Source organism: Telmatherina bonti, assembly GCF_933228915.1.
Source record: "Telmatherina bonti genome assembly, chromosome: 18".
Lineage (NCBI taxonomy): Eukaryota > Metazoa > Chordata > Actinopteri > Atheriniformes > Telmatherinidae > Telmatherina > Telmatherina bonti.
The window spans coordinates 14,980,230-14,988,706 of NC_136616.1; positions in this window are offsets into that span (position 1 = coordinate 14,980,230).

Genomic DNA, 8,477 nt, shown 5'->3' on the forward strand with positions numbered 1-8,477 from the left:
GTCTGTCGTGGTGAAGAAGGAGCTGAGCCAGAAGGCGAAGCTCTCGATTTATCAGTCGATCTACGTTCCTACCCTCACCTATGGTCATGAGCTGTGGGTCGTGACCGAAAGAACGAGATCTCGTATACAGGCGGCTGAAATGAGTTTCCTCCGCAGGGTGGCCGGGCTCTCCCTTAGAGATAGGGTGAGGAGCTCAGTCATCCGGGAGGGGCTCAGAGTAGAGCCGCTGCTCCTTCGCATCGAGAGGAACCAGTTGAGGTGGCTCGGGCATCTGGTCAGGATGCCTCCTGGACGCCTCCCTGGTGAGGTGTTCCAGGCACGTCCCTCGGGGAGGAGACCCTGGGGAAGACCCAGGACACGCTGGAGGGATTACATCTCTCGGCTGGCCTGGGAACGCCTCGGGATCCCCCCCGCAGAGTTGGCAAATGTGGCTGGGGAGAGGGAAGTCTGGGCTTCCCTGCTTAGGCTGCTGCCCCCGCGACCCGACCCCGGATAAGCGGCAGAAGATGGATGGATGGATGGATGGATATACGTGGATGTTCAGCTAGCTTGAGCATGTGTCTGGTTTCTCTCATGTGGTCCGCTGGTTTTTCTGTTCTTTTCCCTGTTGATGGTTTGCATGACGAAAGCAGATCAAAGCCAGTTCCTGTACTGATCTTACTTTGTTGTAAACAGTGTGGTCTGGGAATAAACCCCTTCCTACTGGTCTCCGCTTCGTCTCTCATCACAATGCACAATGCAAATCTTGTAGCAAGACAGTGCAAATTTAGACAGGCTACACATACATACGTTTATATATAAAAATGTGTTTGCCCCTTTGCGAAAAAAGCCAGTAATTCTGAAGATGCACTGTTGACAACTCCCAAGAAAAGAAAGTAGCTATTGGCTGTTCTAAAAGTCGCTAAAATTAGCTAAATGATGTGATCGCTTAATTTGCATAATTCGCAAATTGTATGTAATGTCATGGACCTTGTAGGAGAGAGGAATAACGTGGGAGAAACAAAAGGTGAGTCAAAACCACACTAAATATATTCAGTACTATGAATAAACTTTTTCCATTAGTTATTGTTTTGGGGAGTTTTTTGCCACTGGAATAGGCTATCACTTTGAAAAATAAGTTTGAATACCATTGGACCCACATTGTATAAATCAACTTTGTTCTGCATTGTTAAATGTTATAAAATATCAAATTTAGCCACATGATTGTTATGTTGTGTGTCCGGGGTTGCGACTGGCACAGTTACCCAAAAGAGATACATTGACAGAGGTACCTTTATTTATTTATTTATTTATTTATTTATTTTTGTAGTTTTCTTACTTATAGTTTAGTTGTTTTTTTTTTTCCCTTTAGCTTGCTTTGGGTTGAACTATTATTAGGCTTTGCCTTATGGATATATTTTTGAGTTGTGTTTTTTTTTTTATATATCACAGAGTTTAGCATTGAAATCAGCCTTACAATACAGGCAGTATATCTTTGAATCGTCTCAAATAAACAGCTTCAACTAGCCTTTGAATTCAAGATTTGATTCCCACTCTTGTCTGTACTTTCTAGTATAAAGTTTAGACTGAGACATGATGCGCTAGATAAATGTTTAGCTTGTGCCACACACAATGGATGAGGTGAGTAAGGGACTAAGGCTGTGAATCAAATCAAATATAACTAATTATTTTGGTGTGACATGAAAAACTTTGCAATTTACATCTCATATTGTAAGCCAGGGCGGGATCAGAGGTGGATTTGCACATGCGCTTTTCATTTTGACTGTACATGGAGTCAAGCGTGAAAAGTCATCAGATTTGTCGTTAGTCACTTTTCAAGCCAAGGAGGTTTGGAAAGTTGCCAGATTTAGCGGAAAAAGTGGCCAAGTTGGCAACAGTGTGAAGATTATTGTATCATTATGTTTGAAAGGCTGAAACTGATTGAGATGACATTTCTGGAAGAGAAGAAGAGACAGCAGACACAGACAGAGATGTTTCTACACTTTATCCAGGATTCATCATTTCTCATGTCTTTTCTGTGTCTTTCTTTCTCCACTAAATAATGCTGTAATATTTATCACTGTGATGGAGTTTAAACTTCATATTTTATTTACAAATTACAATATTGGAAGCTTGTAATGTGTCTAAACTTTCCAAATCCTGCAAACTCACTGCATGGCTTGAGCTGTGCCGTTGATATACACGTTGAAGGGAGTGTAAAAATGTATTTATTTATGTTTGTCTCAGTTCAGTCCTGCCTGTAGTGTAGTGACTGGTGCATCTTAAGGCCACTGGAAACAATGGATACAGCTTGCTATCCTCCTCTTTGCCACCAGGTGTCAGTAATTCTTACACACTGTAACTTTTAAATTACAACCCGACTCAATCTAGCTCACTCTGATCCAGTTATAATCCAAGTTGATCAAATTCATTCTAGTTCCCATTTAGCAATTCTCTATTAATACAGCTTTAAATCTTGGAGAGAAAAGGTCATGGCGTACAGACCATCTGGATTATCCACATGAAGAAGAGAAGAAATTCTGAGGTCTCCAAACACCTGAAACATTATTCCATTAGTTCTACTACGAGGATCAAGACTGTTAAATTGTACTGAGGATGAGGACAAAGATCATACAGGGATCTAATAGCCTGCAACAGCAGTTCTGGATTCCCATCATGTTGTTTTATAGAATCCCACGTGGAACATGGATGAAAGTCTCTTCCAGATTAATAAAACACAAATAAACTGGAGGATCCAAGCATTTATAAATGTAAAATTAATGGGGAAGAATACAAGTAACAAAATGGTATTAGCATCTGCTAATTAAACTGTGTCAATGAAAGGTTAGGAAAGCTTAAATTAAGGATCATGCATCTGGATTTATGCATGGCCTGGGATAAGAAATTGTTCTTTAATCTGTTTGTCTTGCTTTTTAAGTTGCAGTATAGTGACTTAATTTGTCCTTTAGGATGCTTCTGGTATTATTAAGACATTGTGTGCACGATATATCTTTAACATAAGGCAAAAGACACCTAATGACTTTCCTCTGTGTCCTTATAGACCTCTCAAAGGGTCATCTTTAATACTTTAAGGCCTGACCCTTGAATAAAAGGTAAGAATTTTTTTTTTTTCTGAATACAATTTCTTTATCTAGCCCTTTACCAAAGCGTAGCAAAAAAGTTTACCATTTTTGGGGGAATCTTTGCCATTTAACACCATGTGATATGTCATAATTGATATATATTGTAATCATTTATTTGATCATGTTTATGTAATGCACACAAAACCTGTGGTCCTAATTTTTATTTCAAGTTTTTCACTCTGAGTGGGGTAAGAATACGTGTTCCAGTTTGTGCTAAGGATTTATCAGGGGTCTAGTAGATCCCATAACAGTCCCTGTGGATATGGAGTTATAAAGGCTGTAATGCCCATTAATACCAGTAGGTGGCAGCATGCCACCTCTTGGCTAGCTTAAACTCGCTTTTGGGCTGTTGTTGGCCTTTTCATCACTCAGTAATGCAGCCATAGATGTGATGCAGCAACAACATGATGATGTTCCATCTGCTTATTTAACCTTTCTTTTCAGGTTAGTGTTTTATATATGTGTGGAAAATGAGTAAAACAATGCTATGTAGTACCTGAATGTATTGTTTGATGCCTTGTCTGACAGTTTTAGTTTTTTTTTTTACTTTGTTTTACTGCAATATGGCAAGGCCCTCATTGTTGGGTTGTTGTATTATAACCATAGACTGTATATAGAAAGATCGACAGAGCCTCCTTCAGAAACCCCCATAGGTTTCTGAAGAGCTAAATTGAAGCTAGGTGGGCGGTTCCTACCATCACCATCTTGGCAGGGGCATGCGTGTCGTCTCGCCAGGAAAATACAAAATATATAATCATTATATTTAATGATTATATATTTAATGTGTACGCTGCAGCGTATGCTGCCCTGATTAACTGGAAATATAAAACAAAGCAAATCTTTGCAAATTGCAACAGAAAATAGAAGTTGCGAGATGATGAGGGTCTTCAGGTGTTTTTTTTTTCTCCATCAGCGCACCCGCTGCCATCTTGTAGGGATCTCTCAGCAACTCACAAGGTAGGCTTTGTTGTCAGTTTTCAAAAATACTGGGTGGGTCCAGTTAAATAGAGGACTGTCATATCATTCATTGTTTGTTTGTTTGTTTTTTACAATTTTATAAAACATCTGGACAATACATCTGGTCTTTCCTTTACACTGTTGAAATATTTCAAGTATGTACACTCAAATAGTGAAACATATTGTCTGAACTTTAACCTGAACAATGAGGAAGTGAAAGACTCATGAATACATTAACAGTGAATAAGTAAAAGGAACTGTAGACTTAAGACTTATGCAGGCCTGAACAGAACAGTGGTATCTGACATGCTGGGAATCAGGACCCTCTGCGGCCCCCTGACACACAAAACACAATAAAGTGCATTTTAACAGAATGTTGTAATTGTTATCAGCTGTGATGCTGTTTTAGCCAAACAGTAAATCATTGATTCAGGGCAGTGCAGATTGAATCACAAATGCTAAACAGACTGTAATATTATAAAACTTTTTCTGGTCATTTGTTTAACAGTTAAACTGCGTTTTAATGGTCAAAACATTCCCTCAACCAATCTGTTGTTATTGTACTTCACACTATCACACATGTTAATTCCCCAGAGACATATCGTGAGGCAAGGAGTTCAGTCTCTCGCCTGATGAAACGTAAGCTGGGAAAGTCAGGAATCAAACCACTGATCCTTTCTTTAGACAGATGACTGAGCTGCAGCTGCTTTAAATAACTTTCATGAGACATTATGCAGAAAAAATTTTGGGTGGCATAGTGGTTAGCACTGTGGTTTCACAGCAAGAAGGTTGCTGGTTCTATCCTTGGCTTGTGGCAAGGTTTGGATGATGGCCTTTCTGTGTGGAGTCTGCATGTTCTCCCCGTGTATGCGGGTTCCTCCTCCCACTGTCCAAAGACATCATGTTAGGTTAATTGGTTACTCTAAATTGCCCATTGGAGTGAGTGTGAGTGGTTGTTTGTCTCTGTGTGGTCCTGCGATGGACTGGCGAGCTGTCCAGGGTGTACCCTGCCTTTCGCCCAAAGACTGCTGGGATAGGCTCCAGCTTCCCTGCAACCCTTCATTGGATTAAGTGGTTAGGAAAATGAATGGATGAATATTTTCCATGGTTGAAAAGAAGCACATTAACAAACAGGAAGCAGAAAGACCAGTCGAATACACAAGGGGAAAAGTTACAAGACAGAACACACACAAACTAAGGCTGCAATACTACAAACATTTATTCATTCATTTTCCGAACCGCTTATTCCAATTCAGGGTCGCGGGGAAGCTGGAGCCTATCCCAGCCAGCTTTGGGCGACAGGCAGGGTACACCCTGGACAGCTTGCCAGTCCATCGCAGGGCCACACAGAGAGACGAACAACCACACTCACACCTAGGGGCAATTTAGAGTGACCAATTAACCTATCATGCATGTGTTTGGATGGTGGGAGGAAACCGGAGTACCCGGAGAGAACCCACGCATACACAGGGAGAACATGGAGACTCCACACAGAAAGGCCACAGACCAAGGATTGAATCAGCGACCTTCTTGCTGTGAGGCCACAGTGCTAACCACTGCGCCACCGTGCAGCCTACAAACATTTAGTGAACTAGATATTGCATTATCCAGTTACAAGAGGAATTAAAGTGTGTAATGTTGCCAGCGTTTAAGCTCATGTTTGTTTTTCTAAGCAAAAAGACACAACTTAGCTGTTTAACAGAGAATTTAGATGTTCGACCAGTCATGAGCAGATGGTCTGCAGCGCTCACCAAGGTTGTTTGGTGGCCGTGTGGAACTATTTTGGTAGTGAACAGGAAGACAGCGGTTATCAACTTTGTCACAAGCCACAACTATGTATTTATCGCCATGCGCTATGTTTGTGACTCTGCAGCCGGGGTTGGTAACACTGACGTCATACACCTTCACAGCGTGTGTACTGATGCATAAGTTTCTACGCAACCGCCGGCCAGAACCATTACAGATTCCCACGGCAAAACTTGCATTGCGCTTCCTGATGAAGGACTGGAAAGGTCTGTTGCAGAGTCTTTTATCCATCAGGTACCTAAAGATTGAGACATCTTTTTTAGTTTTTTTTTCATTTAAAGGCGACAGAAATTTTTCTAGTTCACCTTGTTTAACTCCATTTTACTCACTTTCTCCACTCTTCTGTTCTCCTGGTGTCAAAGGATCTTTGAAGGATATGTTTCCAAACAAACTGGTTGTATGCATTGTTGCTAGTGGTTTCCCTACATGGGCGACGGTTGTAGCGTGTTGCCCCGCATGTGAGCAGAGTGAGGACAACAGTTATCAGGACGGTGGCATGAAGGCTGAAGTTCATCTTGTCTGGAGAGACAGAAAAGGAACGTTTTTTTATTGTAACATGCTGCTTTTTTCACTCGTTAACAAAATTAGATAGGTAATTAAAATTAGGTCAGTTAGAAAAGTTAGTTGACTGCATTTAACATAGTTTTGTGTAACCAGCAGTCAGAGGACCGGTATGAAAAGAGCACCATAGAGCAGCAGAGTCTCTCAGAAGTAATGATTTGCAGAGATTCAGCAATATTGAGAAATGCACTGACAATCTGTAGAAGATTAATTGGGTATTTCAGATCTATAATAAAAAAAGGCAATCTTGAAAAGTCAGTGCACCCAGACTATGCCTTATAATCAGCATATGATATCCATGATCCAGTGCTTCTCCACCTTACCTGAGCCAGTGCCAACTAATCTAATGTCCAAGTATGTACAATATGCTTGTATTGTGATTAGAGATGTCAGATTTTATCAGCCGATACATATATTATTAAAACAAGGAGAGATCTTGTTAATACGCAAATTACAACGTGCACAAAAAAAGTACAACAGTGTGATAAAACTAATTTATCTGGCGATGAAAAGATTTTTCTCACCTTCTCTGATAAGAAAGTAAATGTTTGTCTGGAGAAGATCGCTGCCAAATGAAAATAACAAGACTAAAACTATGTTCTCCTTTTTAAACCTTCCCTCATCTTGTAAGTGATGTCAAATAACCTGAACTCGGACTGATCAACCAATCAAAGTTCTGTAAATTACTCATAACCATATATGGAAGAAAGGGTTTAAAATGGCCCTGTCCATGTTTTTCACCGGAAACATTATTATTATTATCGCATCACCATCAATTCAGCAAGCAGAAGTAAATGGCAGCAGTAATAAGCAACAATGTTGAACTATCTTCAGCTTGTTAAAGATGTTTTATCTGATGAAATGGTTGTAATACATCAAAGCCAGTTTATTATGTGCAAAAACGTTTTAAAAATAGTCACTGTTAGGTGAAGTGAAATGCTCTGGATTACATTGATCCACACTGAACTTCAAAGGAGCTACATTTTATTTCAAACTTTTGTGCTGATTTGTTTTTCAGCTGTAATTGTCTTGTTTTTCTGTTTTGTTTTTTTTTTTAATCTTATTTTGCTGTTGTGTTTTGTTGTTATTGTTGCCTTTTTACTTCTTAACAAACTGATGATTAGTTCAAAGAAAAAATTGTCTTTTATGTGCAAATCATAATTTATCTTCAACTTTAGATAAACTAAGTCACAAAAACCTTTTTAACTTTTCATAAACCGGATTTTTACTTACTTTTACATCTTCTCAGAGGCCTAACTTACCCTATATAAAGTAGTCTGCAGACTTCTGGTCTAAAGAGCATCACACGGCAGAGGAATTGATCATTTGAGTCACATGGTACGATTCTCAAGGACCTTTTTGTGAACAAGTCCACTTCTACAGGAAGCTACGACATGTTAGAGTGGATTGGTATAAGTAACACCTAATGTGTGAAGACAGCGTGGATGATCCAGTAGTGGTAGTGAGGGCTGTGGTAGGTTTTGCACATCTGCAACCATGGCAACCTGACTTTTTACAGCAGAGGTTCTCAAATCAGCCACACTTTTATTGTTCTTCTGTCTTTATCTTTAGTATCACATGAAAATAAATTAATTAATCTAAACTGCTCTCGACTTTGATCATCAGTAAATGAGCATAATCTCCACAGACACGTACTCATTAAAATTAAATAAGTACTTCTGATAAACAAGCCCACTTCTCCAGGAAGCTGTGATGTGTGTGTGTGTGTGTGTGTGTGTGTGTGTGTGTGTATGTTATGTATCAGGGAGGAACAGTGTGAGTCACACATAATGTGTGAAGACAAAGTTAAAGACGTGGAGCCTAGAAGTACCTGAGCTGCTGCAACTTTAAAATAATGCACATAAGGTCTAAAAAACGCTGGGAAAACATACTGAAGTATCAGTTTTCTTACAACCTGCAATTTAAATAGTCAGGCTGTTGGAGTTTTTAGTAGTGGACCATCAAAAATAATCCAATAGGAGTAAAACAAAAGCTAAATTTCTTCTAAAATATAGGGGAAAATATATATAT